The 23,121-nt window shown below is 42.1% G+C and overlaps 1 protein-coding gene across 4 annotated transcripts in view; it reads right to left on the reverse strand.

The window, feature by feature from the left end:
• Positions 1–4,507, reverse strand: part of LYN (LYN proto-oncogene, Src family tyrosine kinase) — a 48,401-nt gene extending 43,894 nt beyond the window's left edge. For 2 of the 4 annotated variants that reach the window (XM_041473708.1, XM_041473706.1), the window contains exon 1: positions 4,033–4,160. The gene's annotated coding sequence lies outside the window, so the exon portion shown is untranslated. Of the gene's footprint in view, positions 1–4,032; positions 4,161–4,429 lie in introns of those variants that run through there. The other 2 variants (XM_041473704.1, XM_041473707.1) reach the window with 2 other exon arrangements.
• Between the last annotated feature and the right edge of the window lie 18,614 nt (positions 4,508–23,121).

Below are 23,121 nucleotides of genomic sequence, written 5' to 3' on the forward strand. Positions count from 1 at the left end.
TTTGGTATTAATTTTTTTCTAAGCCCCTAGTACAGTCACACATGGAAAGAGAAAATCTTAGCAGCCAAATATACTTCTGTACTAATTCCTGTGATACCATATTGCTTAAACCTAAGGTAAAAGCCAAGCAAGATTTCATTAAAAAAAAAATTAAACAGGTTTTTATACACCTATCTGAACAAAAAAATTGAAGGAAACATGAAAAAAAGCAATAGATTGTAGATACCACATCAGAAAGACCACTTAACAGATTATGCTTTTTTTGACGAACTTCCTGAAACTGCTTTTTTTAAATCAACAAACGAGAAGTTAAAAGCACATCCCAGAGGGAGTCCTTTCCCTTCAAAATTTTATAATTTCCATACTTAGAGCAACCCTCTAAAATAGAGAAAACTGCAAAAAGCGCCATTGCAGAAGAGTAGCTGCATCCCATACTTCAACACCTCTGGTGAACATGTTGCGGTTAAAATTGCACTATTTCCTATCACAGCTGGACTTTGCAAATTAAAGTAAGAGATTCTACAATATGTCAACCACAGGAAGAAGAAGCCTTCTGCCACATGCAGCAGGGACCATAGAGGAAGAAGGACACTTGGTTCAGACTGTTTATCATTGGAGTCCTTTGAACTGAAGACGTAAGGCAAGTGTGCTGCGCAAACACAGGAACCAATTGTAGATACTTAAGATGCCAGCAGTTTGAAAAAGACAGGCAATGCAGACCTAAGGGAGATCAAAGGCTGGCCTGGACAGAACTAGTCCACCCTTTTAACCCACCAGAGAAATTAGATCGACCCATTATTCCCTCCACTTTTCCCTACTGTCCTCCTTTCTTTTTTCCCCAGCAAAGTGTTACTGTCAAAATATCATTTTTCTTCTGACATTTGCCTGACAAAAGTAACCAATCTATTTACCTCTATGACTAGTTCTTTAGGGCACAGAACAAATACAAGTATCCCATAAATATTTGGAGGAAATGCTTCCAGCACATGATGAGTTCTGCTTTCACGTTTTGTTCCATGAAGCCACATTTTTTCAGGAAAGATGCTGAACTCAAACGTGAATAATTCAGTCTCGGAAATTACAGCATTTAATGACAATGTCAACAGGAAATGTATCTGAATCAGGCAAAAATAAATATGAAAGCACAGACCTTTCCATCCTTCCCTGAAGGACAATGAAGTTTAAACTAGGAACAGTCACACTGAGGACAGTTACATTGCATTTGTCTTTTATTAGTACAGGCTGATTTCTTTGAGAAGGCACCATTACTCTTTACAGGGTGGCAGACTCTTTCACCCTGCATGCATCATTAAAGACTGTTTTCATACAAATGCAATTTTACATTTTTATCTACAGTTTCCTGTGGCATGGCTTAGCAAGTCTGGAAGCCTTTTTTATTACACCATCTCTAGCATTCCTACACTGTCATTAAAGAGGAGAGACAAATAAATGGGAGAAATATGAAGTAGGAATATGAGCAACAGGACAGAAATCCTAATTCTCAGCTGGGCAATTGGTTTTTGTATAGAATGAAGCCTTTTTGCTTAGAAACGGAAATCCTACAGAGGCAATATTATAACAAATGCTGCTTAACAGAGTCACATGGTTTGGTGTAATTATTTACACACTCAGCTCCCTGGCTTCAAAAGGAAGTATCATTCCCAGCATACAAAGCTCACACAACCCTCAGGATCCACAGTCCATGGATTCTCCTCCCATCCCTTGCATTAGTACCTGATGGCTCATATCCTTCTGAGATCTCTGTGGCAGCAGACATCCACCTCTGTGTACAGCCATGCTACCACAGCAGATTGCTAGGAATCCTAGGTTATACCTAACACCTGCCCCATTAATTAGTTAGCTAAGTTAGTTAGTTAGTCCCCATGTACTTGTCTTCGGTGTTCACTCAGTTTGAAAAGGGCTCCCTGAACCCTAAGAGTAAAAATGGCTTTACAACTCCCAGGACAGAAGAAAAAAATGTCACTCAGTTACTCAGGATGTGCACTTATGGAAAGGAGGAAAGATCTCATCCCCTTCCCAGATCACCTAGCCCTTTGACAAAAATAAAAATTGTCTCCTGATCAACATGTGTTCATCCCAAAATCTCAAAGATTCCTATTAAGATTCAAAATAACATGCAGAGCAGAGGTAAGCAAACACCTCCTTTTTGTGACAGCAATGGAAAAACATCTGAGATTAAATACGGCAGCACTTAAACTTTCCCAAATAACTACAGAGAGGTCAGTGTTGCTCCCTAACGTGCCCCACAAGAACGGTCAGTTGTAGCATCTCTCATTTGGTGAGACAGTTTTTATCCCACTGAAGAACAGAATTAAGCTGAGCCAGGAGACCTTGGACTTGTTTTCATAGCCTGTCACAGGAATTGTTCCCCTCAACACTTGCTGCTCTGTGATGCCATTTAGCTTAGGAGTCAAAAAGGCCATAGGAAGAGAGGTCACTTCAATTACACAGATAAACTGGGGGCAGGGGAGAAATACTATGAAATAGTTACTTATACATTCATAAATACTTATCTATTCATACATACCTGCAAGGAATAGTTTCAAATTGATGGAAATTCTCTTGAAAAGGGTAACATTGAACCCCATAGTATTAAACAACTTAAAGGTAACAGGGTTTAACTTTGTGTTGTAAAGTTTCACAACTGATTGCTTTGTCAGAGTCATTGCACAACTCAACTGGTCAAGGGGCTTAAAAAGGAAAGCCTAAACCTTACCATGTCTTCTGCATATTTCTGCAGGAAAAATCTCTTATTTACTAAAAAATAGAGAAAAGCAGAATAACTTGAAATCAGCCAGCTACTATACAAAGATGATCGTTCTACGTCATCATGGTTTAAAAAAATCTATGTCAACAGCAAACAATTAAGAGATTTTTATGTTATTAAGAATTCTTTCCTAAGTAGTCTGTAGCTCACAAAGTTGAAACAGAGAAAGAAAAAAGCTTCAAATCTCAGAAGAGATCCATAAAATGAGACATCTTTTGATCTTAGTTCATTAATTTCGATCCTTCTCCAAGGTTTCATAACATCCTATTAACAGTATCTAACTGATTTCTAGCCTGTTGCTACTTTTTCAAAGAAAACTGTTTGATTTTTTTTCCTCATCCATACTTTCAGTGCTGTTGATGGTACATATTAAAAAGATAACAGCTATTCTGTCCTCAGTGTTGGGTTGGAAACAATCCACCCAAACACAATTTGACTCTCCTTTTGGTAAAACTGAGCTATGTTTTCCCAACATAGCTTTGCAATTTCTCAACACGTATCTTCTGCTTTTTATTTTAACTCTATAGTGATACTGTGTTGAGTGCAGACTTATCTACATGGCACTTGTACTTCACAGATACTTTCCATTAACATTACTATTCTTAAATTGCAAAAGTCGTACATGGGATCTAGCTTAAAAATTTTCATTTTCATTTTGTACTACGAGGTCCTGCAATACATTAAGATTGGTCAGAACGTTTATCTTTTTTCAGAGGTGGGAACGAAAGGCAGGAGATGGGATATTGACCGGGGGTTTCAGATGGGATATTGACCAGGGGTTCCAGACGAAACCAGCTTTGTGCTCCCTATTTATATCTACAGGAATATAACCTGGCTAAACAAGCTTTAAGTGTTAATCCCTTTGGTCTTTAGTGCCAAAAGAGGGGAGCAAGGCAGCAAGATGAGTTTGTGCTAACCCATTCACTGCAAACCCTTGAAAGATGCAATTTCAACAGAAACTCTTAACTGCTTTACTGAAGGTACAGCATCAGCTCCTAAACTAAAACTGTAAGGAGAAAACCCTTCAAGACCTTTCCTCAGGAATACAGCATCTATAATAGCAGCCTACAAGAAACACCGTGCACCAAACATCACAATACCATTTTCTCATCTTTCTTTTAATTTCAAGCACATTTGAACACACACTTAAGAGGAAGAAGCTTTAACTTGCAGAACGCACCAGAAAATACGCTCCTAGAAAAAAGCGGCGTAAGAAGGGATACCCAGGGATCACATCACCTCACCTCAGTCAAGGCTAACGTTTTGGCTCGAAACGCCGACTGCGGACTTAAACCAGCTAATTTCACACGCTCCCCGGCACGAAACAGCCAGAAGGCAGCCGAGCCCTCCGATCACAGCAGAAGCCAGGCAAAGGGGTACGAGATAAATCATGCTTTTGAGAACCATCCTTTCATCCCAAACGCGGTTATTCCCCTTAAGACCCCATCCAGTCCTACCGGGCAGGTCGGGCGGCGGCGGCACCTCCCCGCGGGGGCAGAAGCGAGGGAGAGCCGCCCGGAACGCGCCGGGTCCCGCCGCGCCGGGGCGGGGGCGCGCAGGCAGCGCGGCCGGGCAGCCCCCGCGGAGAAGCGGGGCGAGCCGGGACCGCCGGCCCCGCCGCTGCCGGGGGAAGGCACTTACTCTGCCGGTGCGCCGGGCGCGGAGCGGCAGCGGGCGAAGCGCAGGGAGCGCGCCGGGCGCGGAGCCGTGTCCCGGGCGGCGCGGCCGCAGCGCTGCTCTCGCTGCGCGGGCGGGGCGCGGCCCGCGGGAGGCTCGCAGCCCGGTTACTTCCTGCTGCCGGCGAACATTTGCATGTGGTGGACAGCGGGGCGAGCGACAGAGAGGGGGCCGGCCCGGCCCGGCCCGGCGGCTGCAGCTCCTCCGGCTGGAGGCTGTGCCGGGGTGTCGGGGGTCAGCCCCGCCGAGCTGCCTCAGAGGGGAGCGAGCCATCATGAACCTCTAAAAGTTACAGCTAGATAAAACCCTGTTAGTCTGAGAGGTAAATAAAGGCTCTCTTGTTCCATCAACAGCCAAAAAAACATCTTGAACCCCAAAAACCCACTGTAAGCAGCTTCTAAGGTCCGTTGGAGGCTTGGTTGAGAGAAACAAAGAACAAGTAAGCTTATCTTTCAATGTTTCTTTTCTTTCAAGAATGATTTACTAGCCTTGTGAAAAGTGAAATAAAAATCTCACAGGTCAGCAAAACAGGAAATATGAATGCGTGGACATAACAGCCAGAGGATGCAGGTGAAAAGCTTTGCAAGAACTAGAGTCAAGGTGTCATGTGTGTGCTGCCAGACCACACGGGCAAGTTCAGGTCATGGAGATTTCTAAGGCAGAATTTCAAATGCAAAGCATTTAAACTTTCCATTTAAAAGTGTTTAGATAATGGATCAAGTTTGAGAAATAGTCAAAGTGTCACTCAAAGGCACCTCTGTACACTTTCCCAAAGTCCACCAGTACAGCCGAACTGTGGGTTGGAGTGGACTCGGGAGCTGGTGAGGACTTCTAACAGGACACCCAAATAGCTGAAAATAACTCAGTGCAGCTCACACCTGTTGTGGTGCACCAGTTTAGTTGTTCTCTTGCACTGGGTGATTGGGAATTCACACAGAATAGTTTTGTATTGCACTGTATAGCTTATGTTATATCATGTGGTTTGTTACTCCTTTTCCCCTATCACATGGTCCCGGTGATCCCAGTGATCACTTCTCCTCACTTGTCCCGGTACCACCTGGTGGTCTCTTCCGTGGGTTACCCCTCTCCTCACCACTCCTCACTGGTATTCCATTGGCTGTGGACTTCTGCCTCTGTCCCCATCCCAGGGGGTATAAAAGCTCCCTGCTGCCAGGGAATGCCCTCTTTTCTCCCATGGGTTTGTCCGCCTGATGTGTGTCTTGGAATAAAGGACAACATTTCCCACGTGGAGGAGAGCGCTTCTCTAATCTTTTACCATTGTCTATGAAGTGTTGTGTGGGCAAGGGTCTATAGCTAGCCGGAGTGGATCCCAACAGCCCAGGAAACACGTTTCTTCACACACCCGATTGGGTTTATGAGGAGAGCCTGATTAATGTCAATGGGACTTACAGATCTGTGGTGCTGATGTAAAGGCCTGGCACCCCTGGTGACTTGCAGCTGGCACAATCACTTCACTCTGGTTGGTGTGCGCTGCAGTCCCCTCCCCGTGCCCTGGCTCCAGCACACAAGTCACTGCCTTCGTCCTCTCAGTCCATAGAAGCAGTGAGACTGTAATCTGTCACATTTCTTAATCAGTTCCAGATGTCCCTGGGCATCTGTGGAGCTCTGAAAAGTAGCGGGCAATAGTTTCTGGTCTTCTTTGAATTGTATCATCAGTGATTAAAATAATGTGTAAATACTCAGACCAGCCTCTAAAAGTACTGCAGGGTGAGACAGTAAGGAATTCCTCAAGATCTATTATTAAAAAGTTGGTAAATGTTTTCTCCCCTCCCCCAGCTTAGGTAAAGATATTTCATAATAACAATAACAATTAAAAGAAACCAACAATAAAAGGAACAAACCAGACAACAACCTTTTTCCCAGTGAAAAGTTTATACAAAAAGGGAAGATCTGACTAAATATACATTGTCTTGGGTTTGGGGGTTTATTTTGGTAGAAAATTTGGATTCCAAAAGTTTATGTAAAATGAGCTATTTAGCCTAGGGGGCCCTCCGGGGACATCCCCGGGGTGCCCCCACCTCAAAACGCAGCGCTTCAGTACCTCATGTTTCCCTTTTCCTCTATAGGGCAAGCACCTTGATCTTGTAAGTTTCTTCTTGGAGAAGTAGTGCACATATCCCACATCTGTCTTGCTCTCCCTCCTCTCCTCTTTATATCTTCATTTCATTATCAAGTATTCTAGTGAGTTTAATATTCACCTTCACCTAACAAAGCATTGGTGAAAATAAAATTTAGTTTCATAAATGTATATAGATTCCAGCAGTTTAGTAAAATACAATCCTATCTATAATGTGAATAATCTGGAAAAATAAAAAGAGGTGCTGAATTACCCTTAATAGACTGCTGTGCAATATTAAATTGAGGAGACATATAACAAACTCATCAGGTCTGCCCTAAAAGAACTAATATGAAGAAGGGTTAGAGTAGAATAAATACACTGTGCTTTATAAAAAATATTAAAAAGACAGGTTAGTATCCCTTGAAATGTCATGAGTTTATGTATCCTTGTTCCCACTGTTAAGAATATATTCAAAAACTAGTTTAGAAAGTGTAAGCAGGAAAGGAACTCTCTCTCATTATATATTCATCAAAAGGGGGGAAAAAAGCTGATTCCAGCCTCACTACATCTGTAGATCAGCTGTTCATCACATTTTAAATGTCTTTGTGCATAGATCAAGAGAGTTGGGGGATGGTGTAAAATGGGGCAAGAATGAAACTTCAAGCTTGTCACTGAAGGGGAAGTTCTTGCAGCAAGGACTGTGAGTCACATTAGCCAGCCAGTGTTCATGCCCAGCAATTGATTTCCCGCTTTGGGAAGATTTGACTCCCAGACAATGTCTCTGCAGCTGATTTAAGCATGGCTGCAAGGCAGTGCTCCAATACGAAGGCCAGCTGGCAATGTAGGAATCCACATCCGTGCTCTTGGCATCCAGAACTTGGGGACAACCCCAAATGGGCCCATGTGTCCTGGTTTCTGCTGGGATAGAGCTCATTTTCTCCTTATTAGCTGATGCAGTGCATTGCTTTGGATTTAGTATGACAATAATGTTGGTAACACACTGTAGTTTAGTTGTTTATGCTTTCCCTAAGTAAAGCCTTTTCACTTTTCCATGCTCTGACAGTGAGCAGGTGCACAAGAAGCCAGGATGGAGCTGACCTCAACTGGCCAAAGGAATGTTCCATATGTGTCATACCCAGTATTTAAACGTATTATATATATTATTATATACTGGGGAAGTTGGCCAGGAGGGGGTTGATCATATCTTGGGGGTTGGCTGGGCACTGATTAGTGGGTGGTGAGCAACTCTATTGGACAACACTTGTTTTCTCTTGCATTTTATTCCTCTCTCTCTCTCTCTCTCCTTTTCATTACTACCATTATTATTATTATTATTATAGTAGTAGTAGTAGTAGTAGTAGTAGTAGCAGTTCAGGTGAAATCTGAAATCTCCATGACTACTACTACTACTACTACTACTACTACTACTACTACTACTACTGCTACTACTATTCTACTGCTGCTACTACTATTCTTTTTTACTTTCAATTATTAAACTGTTCTTATCTCAACCCCTGAGTTTTTACCTTTTTCCAGGTCTCCTCCCTATCCCATTGGGAAGAGGGCAGTAAGTGAGCAGCTGCCTGGTACTTAGTTGCCAGCTGGGGTTAAACCACGACACCATGTTAACTTTCAGTTCAGCTCTGGAATATTTTTTGAGTGGAAAGTGGCCTAGGCAAGGGATGAGTTCAGCAATTTGTCAGTAGACTCAGAGGAATGTCCAGTGATATTTGGTTGGGCACTGTTAATTACTGACTTAATGAACCTTGTAGGGTCCACACCAATCCCTCTACATACCTGTGTAGGTAGTTGCTGCTGATCCCTGTTTGGATTGTGTCTGGGGGCAAGAAGAGGCACAAACTGCAGGGAACAGTGACTCTGGGTAGTAAATCCAACTTTGTCGTGGACAATGAAAGCAGGCAACCAACTTCTGTCTACATTTTATATATTCCTTTGTCTCATTGTTGCTGAGCTCTTTCTGCAGTATGTTTGAATACAAAAGCAGAGCATTAATAGAAGACTAAAAAACAGTCAGTAAAGCATAAATGGCATAACCAGGGAAATAATTTGAGGGAGATCCCAAGGAATACCTGAGTTCATTCAATTAAGGAAAAAGCAGAGAAAAGATAATTTTGTTCAAAAATAGATTTGTAAGGATTTAAGTTCTTTATAAAAGAACAAGGAAAGCTAGAGCACAGACACATGTAAAGCTGAAACATTTAGACATCTGGCTGTTTTGTTAGAGCCAGAGTTTTGGGATCACAGTAGACACAGTAAAATGCCTTTTCTTTAGAAATTCCAGCACTTACACAGTCACTACTTGTATTGTTTTTCTCATAATTTTATCTCAACACATTATCATTAAGTAAAATGCATATTGTCAACATGCTTTATAATAAGGTAGCAATTTTTAAGCAAGTAGTAAAGAGTGGATTTTAAAAACTGAGATACAAGTCACACAGTCATTCTTCACTCAGAGTTGCTGGAGAAAATTAAAGCAGTATATTCTTTAGGATTTTTTTTCATCATTTCCTTTCTTATTGCCACCTACTATTGCTACCTATTAAGGAAAGTCATGATGACCTATAAGTAGAATATTTATAAATTTTATTCTATATATGCCCTTCATGTGCGTGGGTTGCTTTTGTTTGTTCAAAGAAAAATAAAATAGAAAATAAATTTTACTCTGAAGCATGAGACAACAAGTTAGCGCACCTTATATGTGGATATCTGTCAGTTCCTGCTCTCATTTCCAGTTTGGAACCTGGGAAAATTAAGTTTTGAAATTAAGAAAATTAAGTTTGTAAAGAGAAATTCAAATAAACAAACAAAATCTTAGTTTTTAAAAGTAGTTCCATCATGATTATTTGAAATGTATCACACAATAATTTACAATTTTGACTAATTTTGTGATTAAAATTTTGGAAAATATTAAAAACACTTTTGGGAATAATGCACAGATCCTTGTAAACTTTGTATATTGACTCAACATGCATTTGACCTGTTGTTCAGACTAAGAATTCACATACTAACTAGGCTAAAGCTGGGAAAACTGGCATCTTTCCTGTAGGCAGTGGTCTGCATAAAGCACAGCCACTTGCATTTTATTACACTGATATTTTCTGGCCATAATCCTCAATTCAGCATTTTTTATTTCATCTTGTTACTTCCAGTTTCTGTGAACAACTCATAATAATACAGCAGATAGAAAAAATTCTCGGCTTGAGATCCTCCAATGCTGAAAGTTAGTAAAAGCTGCTTCTTCTGCATCTTTGCTGATTTTAAATATTTTATTCACTCGCCGTTATGTGTTTTTATACATAGAAATCTTTCCCATTTTGTTTCCACTTGTTCCATGGCTGTAAGTGGAAAAATTGCTGTTCAGTGAATCAAAGCAGGTTGAACACTGGAAGGCAATTTGAGAACCATCTGCCTTGAACCAGGTTGTGTTGGTGGGACAGCATCCTGAGTATCTTGATGGAGACTGAAAATGGCCTATGTGCACTCTGCATATCCTAATTGCCTTTCTGTAGAAATGACAGCTCACATAAAGGGTTGTTGTTGTTCTTATGAATATCATCTTACAGAGCCAAGAAAAGCAGCTGGACTGATGGGTTCTTCACAGTTCGTTCAGGTAGGCAATGAGAAGGTTGAGTTGACAAGTGATTCCAGGAATCTTCCTCTTTTAAACATTTGTGGCCATTTGCAGATATTCTTATTGATCTGAAGAGACTGCCCACACTAATAAAGAATGTGTTTAATTTATGCTTAATTTGGTACACAGTTCTGTGATCACTAATTTTGAATTACCTGAAAGAACAGATTTGAGCTAATCCAGGAGCAGGTTTCTGTGATCATTTCAAATTAGCAAGATCACACAGTGGTGATATTTTTGTTTGCTTGGTTTTTTTTTGCCTTGTATTTGGGGCATTGCACCTCCTATTGCCAGCCTGGATGGGCAGTCAGCCTGTGTCTTGCAGGTCCTGCACCACAGAGATTGCTAGTTCAGAAGCAACTTGGTGTTTCTGGAGGCATTTCCCCAGTGGGCTGTTGTTGAAAAGTAGCTTTCCCTTTCCAGGATGAGCTGGAAATCTTGCTGCAGAAGATTTCCCTGTGGCAAGGCCCTGGACCATTGTTAGCACTGCTGCCGTGCAAGGGCAGCGCAGTGCTCAGGTTGCCCTTGAACAGCTGCAGTGGGCAGGTAACCCCATTGCTGTTCACAGCCACACAGCTGTATGAAGCATCCATGGACCACATGCAGCTTTCATTTTCCTCTGGGACAGCACAGAGCATCAGGTAACTTCTGGAAGCTGAGTTAATGAAGTCACAGCTGGTACCACTGAGTAAAAAATTGGTACCAATTCATCAAACCCCTCCCCTTCTTGCACAGGTTTTGTGAGAAGCAGCTCTTATCTGGGACAGAAAGTAGTTGTCACTGGAGCAACTCTGAGCATCTAGAAGAAGGTTGCCTTAGTTATATGAAACCTAGAAGTCTAATTTTTTTTCTGGTGCATTACCCATCAACTTGGGCTTGGGAAGGTGACAGCTACCTATGTAAATTAGGAGGTGACACCTGCAATCTGTAAAGCCTGCACTTTCTGTGGACATGGAGAATGTGCTGGAAGGCTGTGCTGCCTGTAAGGGCAACCTCATAGGGGTGATCTCTTTATTCCCTGTCTCCTGACCTGGTACAATTTTCCATCATCAGGAATGTCGAGAGGAGCTAGTGTGGATCATTTCACAGATCCTTTACTCTCAGCTCTAGACCAGCTGGGGCTGGCTGGTCTAGCAGGACATACAGCACTCACATCTTTCATATCTCCTGCCTGTCTGATGCTGTGCAGCCGTGCCATGTACAAACCTGCTGCTGGGTCCATTTGGAGTACTGGAGTTGCTGAATAACTCTCATGTTGAATGAGCCTGCTTACCTGTTCTTGCACTTAGCAGCAACTTAGCTGTTGCTGGGACCTTTGGATTTACCACCTGAGGATGGGGTTTCCAAATGGCTGTGCAGCATGTCTAAATGCTGCTGGACGACTTCTGAACTGCCCTTCCAAACCAGGCTCCCGTCTGCAGGCTCTCCTTCACAAAAACTCAGAGAGCCAAAAGAGCAGATGGTGGCAGGGTAGGAGTGTAACAAGAGGAACTACAGCCAGTCCCTCCACCAGCTGCAGCTTGATCATTTCCTGTGAAATTTGTGAGGGTCATGTTGTCAGGGACAACCTGACTAATTGTTTTCTGTTGAGTGGTTGACAGCTGTTTGCTGTAAATTGAAATCACGCATATGTCCGACACGAGCAGTAAATCATCTTTTCTCTGACTTTCCTGTTCCCAGTTCTTGTTTCCCCACGAAGCTCTTTGTATCCTGCTCTTGGAGACAGGCCCTAGTGGATTTCGAATCCCAGCTGTGCCATCCCATCCATTTCAGCTCTGCAGCTCTTTGCCCCAGACTTTGGAATATTTGGAATTTCAACCCTGGACATCTCTGATGTCATCCAGCCTTTCTATGAGAGCCACCAAAAAATGGTCTTGGCTGGAAAACAAAGTAGAAAGTAATTGAAAAGCAAAGGCAAAAAGGAAATCATATCTTGAACAAAACTGGACACAGGCTTTATTTCCACACACACACACAGGGTGGGGAGGATGGGAACTACCAGAGTTCTTGTCCTGGACCAGGTTGTAGCAAGTAGCTCTTACAGTGTCTCCTGCTGGCAGTGCCTGCTCTGGTAGGAGTTGTTCCTTAGCAGCTGCTGCTAAGTTATCTGGTGTGGAAGTGTTTAGGATAAGATATGAAGCAGTCAGGAAGGCTAAGTCTGAGGTAGCAGGAAATTCTAAGGAAGTAGGAATTGCTGATACTCTCTATCAACCTATTCTGAGTCTGTGCTAGTACATGTGAGCTTTGTCCCCTGGATCCACTCTTTGGATGTCCTAGGATACTCTATTTAGTATCACAACCTCCTCTTTAGTGTGTCCACCCACTTGCTGCCACAGGACTGTTGAGCTTACTGGCTACCGTGCACACCCTGTTCTTGCTGTTCTGTTTTTGGCCACAGTCATCTGAATTGGTTTAGCAGGTGAATACAAGTAATCCTTGTTCTTTCCTTATCTAAACAAGTCATGAAATTTATGAAGGTTGTTTGCTCTGACTTGCTTCTGCCCTGACTGTTTCAGCTCAGCTGTTGGCAGTTTCTGTGGGGCGCAGCCTAAAGGGTGGTTTCAGAGGAGCACCAGCAGTATTTGAGGCTTGCAAAAGTTTATGGCTTGGCTGTGGGTCAGTGATGGATGGTGCTGTATTAGCACCACAAGAGAATGCTGAGGCAAAGGAAAGGGTTAAGGAAAATATCTGGTGAGAATATGTGAGGCAAGGCAGAAATCTAGGGTGAGATCCTTGACAAAGAAATTTGACTGGTGAGTGTCCCTCAGAGATGACCAACACAAGTAAGACTGCAAGCTTGCAGCTGATATCAAAGGATGGTTATCCTTGAACATGGCAGAGACAACAGGGCAGTTGGGCAGACTCTTGGAATGGTGCTAGCTGTGAAAGAGCCACTGAATTTATACTTATTACCTTCTTAATTTAAAGTCAGCTTAAAGTTCATTGATATAAACTTAAACTATCAAAACATTACATTGTATGTATCAGAGCAGTGTTTTGTATTAGACAGCTGCAGCAATGTTGGTCCAGTAGTATTTAAAGTGAGGTTTACCGTTGTGTTGGACCACAGCCTTGGAGGCACAGGTGGCACAAGAAACACAACTCAAATGTCAAAAGCAACTTCAGACTGAGCTCTGGAGTAATTAAGCTACTGTTGTAGATGGCATGCCTGTTAAGAGATGTCAGATTATTTAAATTAATTTTCATCCATATGAAATAAATTGACAAGCATATTGGCAATGTTGTTGTTTTTTTTTTTTTTTTTTTGTGGTGCATGCTGTAACATTAAATTTTATTAAACAGCTTCCATTAACAAGTTGAACCATTCATATTACTAACACAAGGTCATTAGTGCAACCTGAAATTAGGTTCCAGCATGTGTACACACTGCTGCTGCTGAGGCAGCCCTCTTGCCCATAAAGGGTTAAATTCTAGCTTCCTGGTACTCAGAGGTAAGTCAAGCTCACTCAACACAGACCTGCACTGTGTAGTCCCCAAACCAACAGAGAAGCATACATGGCATTAGGCATGCAAATTGCTTAATGATAATTATGGCTAATTTGCTGTTTGCTTATCTATAGCAGAATTTCTTTAGGGGCAGCTGTGAGTGGTCTTATGAACTGTGTAGGCCCAGAGATAAAGTGAATGAGCCCAATCTTTAGTGTTCTTAACTAAAATATGATATACCGTAGATTCTAATTTAATTTAAATTTCTATATAAATTATCATAGATAGAGTTTTTCCAGTTTTACATTTGTGCTAAATAAAGCTGGTGAAGGTAAACAGGAAAAACATTATTTTGGGCTTGAAAAATAAAAAGACAATATATGTTTTCCAAATTTTTCACCTCCCAGGAAGGCTACTAAATAGGGAGCTACAAGGAGAATGGAGGGTATCAGAACTATCCAGAAGGTGTGTAGCTACTAAGGGACTCCCAGCACCTTGGATATTGTCACCAAAAGAGCTCAGTTGGATTCAGAGAATCATAAAATCACAGAATGGTTTGGATTGAAAAAGACCTTAAAGATCATCTAGTTTCAAGCCCCTGGCATGGGCAGGGATGCTTCTCACTAGAACAGATTGCTTAGAGCTCCATTCAGCCAGGGGTGAGATGGGGTTCCCACAACTTCTATGTGCAACCTGTTCCAGTGCCCTCCTACCCCCACAGAAAGAACTTCTTCCTAATGTCTAAGTTAAACATGCTCTCTTTCAGTTTGGTCATTCCCCCTTGTCCTTGTCACTTTTTGCTCTTGCAAAAAGATCCTTCATCTCCTCTCCATCTTTTTTGCAGGCTCTGTTCACAATTCCATCACCCCAAGCCTTTTCTTTTCCAGGCTAAACAAACTCAATTCTCTTTCCTTTCTCCTAGGAGAGGTACTCCATCCCTCTAATCATCTTGGTGGCCCTCCTCTGGAGGGGGAGGATCTCTGCATGAACTTGTTGCTCCAGCAGGGCCATGTCCTTCCTGTGCTGGGGACCCCGGAGGTGGATGCAGCACTGCAGGTGGGGTCTCAGCAGAGTGGAGTAGAGGGGCAGAGCCCCCTCCCTGTCCCTGCTGCCCATGCTGTTTGGATGCAGCCCAGGACACGTTTGGCTCTCTGGGCTGTGAGTGCTATTGCTGGGTCATGCACAGCCTCTCATCCACCAACACCCCCAAGTCCTTCTTGCAGGGCTGCTCTGGATCTGTTCATCCCCAGCCTGTGCTGGGACAGGGGGCTGCCCTGTCCCCTTGTTAACAAGGTTTAACAAGACCAGCATTTGGTCTTGTTAAACCTTGTTAAAATGAGATTCCCATACTTCTTGAGATTGTCCAGGTCCCTCTGGATGGCATCCCATCCATCAGGTGTGGAAACTGCACCTCTCAGCTCAGTGTCATCTGCAGATTTGCTGAGGGTGCACTCATCATTAATGAAGATATTAAATAACAAATAACACTGGTCCCAATACAGACCTCACTTAAAAATCAGTATCACTCACTTTCTGGGCAGATATCTTATGTGAATAACCTCCTACTTCACACTCTCCATAATTTATGCACACCACTGCAAAATTAATTAGACATCTAGTAAGCCATTTTTGGGAGAAAACCACATCAACACTAACCTTTAGAATGAATCAGTGGAACAACAGCTCTCTCAGATGAAAGCTTTTTGAAAAAAAGTCTTGAGATGCTCTGGTAATCTAGTAAAAGAGCTACTACAGAGCAGAGTTGGAACTATGTGGCCACTTTTTTCATGCTATTTTTTCACCTTCCTACCTTCTATTTTCTTTTGTATGTGGTATCCTAATTCTCTGGACTTTGCTTTTTGAAGGTTTCCATCCTTGTTATCTTTATTCTCCTACTTTTTCTCCTACCTTACTATCTTTCACCCCTTCCTCATCAGTGATCAATTTGCAGACTAGAGCTGGTTCAGCAGAGGGCCACAAGGATGGCTGGAGAAATGCATCACAATGAGGAATGCACGAGGAAAAGCTGACACCTGTGCTCATCATGGAGAAGAAATGGCTGGATGAAGGTCTAATTTTAGTCTTCAGCTACTTGAAGATGTGTTATAGGGAAGAAGGTGCCAGATTTTTGGCTGTGCAGAATGAAATTATAAAATGCAATGGCCAAAGTTACAGCTGTAAAAATTCCAGATGGATCTAAGGAAAAGTGTTTTCTTCATGAGGGCAGTTAAACCAATAAGTGCCCAGAGAGCCTATAGGATCTCCATCCATGGAGATAGTCAGAAATCCTAGACAGGACCCTCAGCAACCTGATCCAACTTTGAAGCAAGCCCTAATTTGAGTGGGAAGTTGAACATTAAATGTCTTTGATCTGCTAATCTCTGTTTCCTTAAGGCTTTCTTCTCAAATAAGCTTCTCTTCAATCCACCCCAGTCAAGCCTTTTTCCCTACCTGGTCAGCCATCAGCAATTCGGGCCCCAAAGTGCGACCATGCTTTTTATTCATGTGCACACCTCCCACTCTGCAATTTTTCTTCATGCTCTCCCATGCCTGGTTGTCTTTGAACAGGAGGAACTTGCTTTAGCTCTTTGCTGATCTGCAGATAGTGGCTAGAAGAAATCGATTGACCAAGAAATCTGCTGGAAGAGTCACAGCCAACTTGGTGCCTATGGGGTTGAACCCACCCGTTGAAATTGTACCCTGATGCTGTATCTTAATATTTAAAAGCCAGATTTAGAAATATCATTCTTAACATCCAATATAATGACAAGAATAGCAAAACCTTGATGAAAAACACAAAACCAACAGAGATATTAAGAAATATCTGCCCCAAGTATGAGGCAAAGTGTATGAAAAATATGAAAAAAGGACAAAATTATGATAATTGTAATAATACAATTATAATTGTATAATGATAATAAATATTGTAATTGCAAATTTATCGAAATCATACATATATATATATATATATCTGATAACTGCATGGTGACTGCAGTCTGTAATATGTTGTTTCATGAAAGGAGAGTAATGAATAGCAGTTTTTGCAAGAGTCTGGTTTTGACTACCAACAGCAGTATTAACTTGCTTTTATGGCATGCAGGGCAAAGTTAAGGCTGCTCAGTAATTGTAGACACATAAAGAAACCTTGCACGCTGGTGTTTCCTGAAAGAATAAGCCCAGAACACAAACTGCTTAGGATGAGAAGATTGGACTTGATGATCTCAGAGGTCTTTTCCAGCCTAATTGACTCTGTGATAAAAATATTTAATTTTGGCACTTAGAAATGTCATTGAAAAGACAGATCCCTCAGGCACAGCAGATAAAGTCTTCAAGGACTAAGCAGCCCATTTACTTTTGATCTCGTGGCTTCCCCCTTATCTGCACAGTGGAGAGTACAAATGAAGATAAACAGGAACCAGCATGGGCTACTTCTTTAAAAAGAGAAACAGTGAAAATCTCTGTGAAGGAGTCCCATGGGATTCCCACTGCTCAAAGAAACTGCCAGGTTGCATGAGATAGACAGAGAAAGGAAGAACTTGGCAGTATAGAGGAATTCTCCACTGAACAGCCACACTTCAGTGGCATGTGCCAGGAGGGAAGTGACAAGGAGATCCCAAAACATTTTGGACCTTCAAATGGGGACTGTGTGAATGTGAAGAGGCCTGGGGGGAACAACAGCCCCCTTGCCAATGTGGGTGAGCTTCACTCAGTATTCCAGGGCTGCTTTCCTGAGTGTTGCACTTGTGAGGCTCTTGGGAGAAAAGGGTTAAAACGGGAAGATTGATGAGGAGGGAATAGTTTTGGTCAAAGTGACCTTGAAGCTGGGAACACTAAAAATGTTGATGCGGGAAAACACTATTTCTTATGGCTACTGTTCATCCCCTGCCTTTTTTTGAGGAGAATTCCTGTCAGGGACATGCAGACATCTTTTGTCGTGGTGAGGCAGGCAGCGAGCCCCTGTCCCTGCTGCCGGCTGGATGAACTTAGCCAAAGGGTCGCTGTGTCCCTGTGTCTCTGTGGCCAGGCCTTGTCAGCAAGGTCATTAAATAAATCCACTCTTTGCATTTTGGCTGTGGTTTGAGGGCTGCTCATGCTACCTGTACGTGTGAATTCAGAGAGGGGGAGTGTGTCTGCCACACTGGGCTGTGGCAGGATGTGAAGGCAGAGGCAGATGTTTGCAAGGCACAAAGATGTCTGTAGGAGATTCTGATGGCCCTTTTTCGGCTGACTGGGTGGGTGACGGCAAGGCAATGCCTCAGCTCAGCTCCAAGGCGGTCAGGAAGCACCTGCCCAGGACCACCACGCTGTGCCCCTGCCTCTGGCAGCAGCTGTCTGCAGCTCAGGCTGAGTGCACCAGCCGGGATCAAACTCCTGTGCAGAGCGGTCGCGCAGCATTTGCCAGAGCCTCAGGCAGCCCCAGGCACAGGCCACAGCTTCTGGGAGGCCATGTCATTCCCTGGGACACCCCTGCTCTGCAGCTGCAGGCCCCATCATCCAGGCTTCCAGCCCCGGGAGACTGGGGCAAAGCCAAGCCATGAAAGGGCAGCTTCCTTTGTTCCTTTATCATTCTCCTGCATTGCCTGCAAACGAGACCGTGAACCTTGAGGGCTGTTTGTGCCACACTGAAGGAAAGGGGCAGTGTGACCTCTGTGTAAGCCATCCACAGTTCTCTGACAGAGATGCATTTTGGCCAGACAAAGCAGGCTAGATAGAAGCAGTAGGTGGAGAATTACCCAATCCTCATACAAAAACAAGTATGTCACCTTTGAATATGCTGCTGCACTTGCTTTGTGAGTGTTATGCTTTTTGACATTATCCAGTAATGGGTTACACTGAAGCAGGCTTTACAAAAACAAATAAAAAAAAATTTAAATGTAAATGTGAAAACCTAACCTTCCCAGCTCCACTGTTTATTTCCTGGGATGATTAAAAAAAAAAAAATATTTGCAACTAACTACTCAGAAAAGACTAGTTTGGTGAACTGGTTTAACCGTGTCAGTCATCAAAGATAAAGGAAACAAGTACAACTTTAAACTGGAGTATTAGGTGTGCTCTGAAGTACAAAGAGCAGTGAAGAATTACAGTGATTACACCAGACTAGGTGATAAGAACGTAATAGAAAAGTGATACCGTAATCACCAACAACAAACACTGAAAGCAGGTTAGTGGGTAAACTATATATAGAGTTCCCAGCTATTACAGAAATACAAATAACGTCTGGGACAAAGGAACGCTTTTTCTCCTGTGGCATTTTTTTCACAGCATATTTTACTAAGCCAGCTAAATCAAAGGCTTTAGAAAACAATAGCGTGAGAACAATTAAAAGAGGAAGATATGGTTCAGGTAATATTTGAAGAAAAGCCGGGAAAGCCCATATTATTCAGGAAGGCTATTGCAAATAAAAGAGAGAAAAAGAAAAGGCTCATTATTACAAATATTGAACAGTCTCAAGAGAAGCTGCAGAACCTGAAGCTAGATGAAAGAAGAGCTCAGGGGTTAGGAGGGCCAGGAAGAAATGGATAGTAACCTCCAACTTTTGATTAAGGCTAGAAAGTAGTGTTTAGAGTGGTTCCTGAAATTAATAGGCTAAAACCTTTTCACCCACACCAATTTTAGTTACTGTAATTGGACTTTGAGGTTTGAAGCTGGGGCTTTTTGAGGATAAGTAAACATACACAAATGTTAACCTAGAGACAGTCCCTGCCCTAAAGACTTCCAGTCTAGACTTAAGGCATGAATCTGATGTGGAAAGCAGATAGGGAGTAGAAGGTGTTTTGTTGACAAAAACTGTTGTGAAATAGATGGAACTGGGAGAGGAAAAGAATCAGTGATTGAAAAATGGGGGGAAAAACATCCAATACAAAGACCAGAATGCCTGCTGCCAGCATACCTGTGACCAGATCAGGAAAACACTCGAAGAATGAGGGAGTGGGAGAAGTCCAGATGAGAGGTGTGTAAAAGAACTATGGGGAATTTCTACCTTGAAGGTAATGATGATTAAATAACAAATGAAACCACGGAGCCTTATCTTTATTGTTCTGCCTGCTGAAGCTCTGTGTATATGGGAGAGAGGGGAAGAACAGTGCCACAATTAAACATACATGATAGCAGTTAGACATTGTTATTTCTTCATTTCACTGCCAGATCATGAAGTTATGAGACTTATTTATTGACAGATTTGTTCCTGGTAATTATTAGTGGGGTTAATTGAAAGCATGGCCACAACAGAAGACCACCATGCTAGGTACTGTATAAGCAAAGTAGAATGCTTCCTGACATGATGTAGAGGGAATATATAATAAAATACAATTTTAAATTAAATAAAACCCTTTTAAATACATGACAATCTCTGTTTCATCAACTTCTAAGTGCCATAGTAGTGACAAGTTTGGAAAAGGGATTTTGAGGAAGGAGATAAATCTCAGGAGATTCCAGGTATTTCATGTGAAGTCATGCCTCCAAAATTCTGCCAAGAATTATTACTGACAGTTGTGCTTTATTGATTTCTTCTCTCTCCACTAATTCCCTCTTACTTGAACAGTCAACATAAAGCTGTCTGTTTAATTTTTGGTGATTATATATGTATACTCACACATATGCAAACTGTCTCTCATGCTTACTCTAAGATTTCCTACTAGATGTTTATCTTCCTTGGATCAGATCTTTTTTTTCCAAGGCCTTTACATAAGATCAGATTGGCTTTTTATAGATCAGAGGTTCCAAGCTCTGTTTGTATTTGCATATAGAGTAGAAAGAAGAAGTGTTTTACTTTTCCAGTTATTCAGCTTTTCCCTCTGTCTCTTTAAATATGCCAACTCTATGACCAGAATTATGGTGTGCTAATTTATTACTTTCTTTTGTTGGGAGCAGCATTTGTTTGACTTCAGTTATTTCACTTTTACTGGTATTCTGGTAATCTGTATCCCTTTACTGGCATCCAAAAGAAATGAGTGAGATCTCTTAAGAATTCTTCTTCTAGGCATGCAAGACCTAAAAATTTAGCTGTGGATGATTAGTGTCGAATTTGGGTAAGAGAGAGGACTGGTGGCACAGAAATGCCCCTTCCAGGTCCTTCCCAGAAGAGCTCCAGTGAAGAAACTCCTTCACAAGGCAAAAGGCTCAGGAAAATTACATCAGCTTCTCTAAACTCACTCAGGAGACTTTGCCTTTGGATTACCTGCTGCTGGCCAGGAGCAGACCACAATCCATCTGTATATCCCAGCACCAGTGCAGGTAGTAACCCCCGAGGTGACTGACTTCCCTCTCCTGATGTGGGAGAAAATCCAAGCAAAGAGGAGGTGCCCAGACAGGACTCTACTGCCACTTTCTTTCCTACTTTGCTATTTATGTTGTAGGGAAAAAAGGGAGAAGTTAAAGAAACTGCCCAACGGTCACAGGATGTCCTGTTGCATTTATCTGGCGATGCAGGCGAATGACTCACCCAAAATATTTGATGATCGGAAACTATTATGTTTTTCTTTCTTTTTCATGTTTCTTCCTGCAAATATCAAGCATTCAAACTCTGAAACATGGTTAAAGCTATGGTTAAGCAGCATCTTAAAGCTATATGAATTCAAGGCAAGAATAAGGAAACCTTGTCTTTGAAGCTTACCATAGTCCAGAGAAAGTCACGTGACAAGAATCTGCTTGCCCATCTCTGAAAGCTGTGCTATAAGAGAGCAAATGGTATCATCCCAATCACTGGCAAAAGTCCTGCCCAGAGCAAAGAATTTGACATGGGTTATAGACTGAACCTGATTTTTTTTTTTTTTGGTAATTTAAAAATGCCCCTGAATGGTTATCATGCCAGCCCCAGATCAGAGCAGCATTAACAGCCTTAAGCTGTTCTCAGTTGGTGTTTTATGTAACCCAGTGCAAGGTTGCTCACCTGTGAGTGTCCAGGCTGCAATCGCTGGCACTCAGCCTGTGCACAGCTGTGGGGACAAGCCGTGTCTGCTTCCTCCCTTTGTCACATCTCCTCTGGCCCAGCCTGGCAGTGGGGGAGGCTGAATCCCTGTCACTGCTCCAAGGGACATAGAAAGTAAACAGAGATGGGTTATAAAGCCTTGCTTTATATAACATACCTGTACTAAGAAACAACCTGTCCAAAACAGATCAGAAAGGGAATTACAATTATCCTCATTTTATACAGAAAGAGTGGAGGAACTGTTAGGGCGACTTCCCCAAAATCACGTGGGATGTCTGTGAGAATGGAAACCATTTCCTAAAAGTGCATGTGTAATAGCAGGGGCATACAACATTTTCAGAGAAGTAGAGCACACGAGGCCTTCATTAAAGCTACAGAGAGAACAAATCACGTGTAAATTGTGAGACTATCCAATGCACATTGCTGTAGGCTGATTGTCAGCACACGCTTTTGGACCAGCAAAGGAGAAAAAAAAAATTAATCATAAAGGCTGCTGACTGGGGGTGAATGCAAAGACTGCTACAGGATATTTCATGAAGAACCAAGTTTTTGTGTGGTCGTGTCTAAGAAGCAGTTAAGAAACATTGGGAATGATAACCCATGAAGAGTGAATAAAGGGTCAGAATTACCATCAGGTGATTTTATTTATCTTCAGGATTTAAGATTGGCTTCATATTTACTCAGCAATTACAAAGTGAGTTATTTACATGTGATTTTTTTTCATTGTTTTAATGAAGTCAAGGTTATCATGTGGTCCCTTGATTACCATCAGCTGGGGAATTAAGAAAACATCAGATCCCATGACACTCACAAGTCTGTGAGAATTGATAGGACTGGCTCTAAGCACACAGAGCTATCTCTTCATACTATGCTTAGTTTTGGTACTGAGCACTCAGTTATTTCTGGGTAAATTTTCTACCTTTCTCTTTGCTTATAAGAAAGATTTTCTCAGTGCTATGCAATAGAGATACAGATAGGAAATGGCAGTTCCTGTCCTGGGGACAGGCAGAAGAGGAACAATTTAAGCATCTCACTGGTTTGGCCCGGCACCGAGCACTGTTCTGACTTTCATCTCAGAGTTTTGGACCCCAGTACCATTTACATAGAAGTTATTGTTTTATAAAATCCACTGTGTTATGCAAAGCAAGGCATAACTAAAGGCAGTCTAAGAATATCATAAAAACTCGCAAAGTCCCTGTCTTAAAAAGTCCTTTTATGGGCCTTTTCCAAAATAATAGCTCCCTCAGGCTCAAATGTCTCATACCCAAGTAAAGATTTTGTTTAATTCATAATGAAGTTGATTTGTCTGCTAGATTGTTTCCCATGGATCAGTCTGTTCGCAAACACAAAACATACCGGCATCCAGCTGGGTGTTACTGCTGCCAATTTCAAGACAATAAATGGTTCAGTACTGAGGAAAATTCAAAACTTTTATTCCACAAAACAATAAAAGCAGTAGACATTGCCTACTGACACACTGCCAGAATAAATATTACCTACTGTACGAGTTTCCATTCAGATCTTTCATCAGTCAAGGCACAATCACA

The sequence above is a fragment of the Pyrgilauda ruficollis genome, unplaced genomic scaffold (assembly GCF_017590135.1).
Source record: "Pyrgilauda ruficollis isolate IOZ18807 unplaced genomic scaffold, ASM1759013v1 scaffold30, whole genome shotgun sequence".
Lineage (NCBI taxonomy): Eukaryota > Metazoa > Chordata > Aves > Passeriformes > Passeridae > Pyrgilauda > Pyrgilauda ruficollis.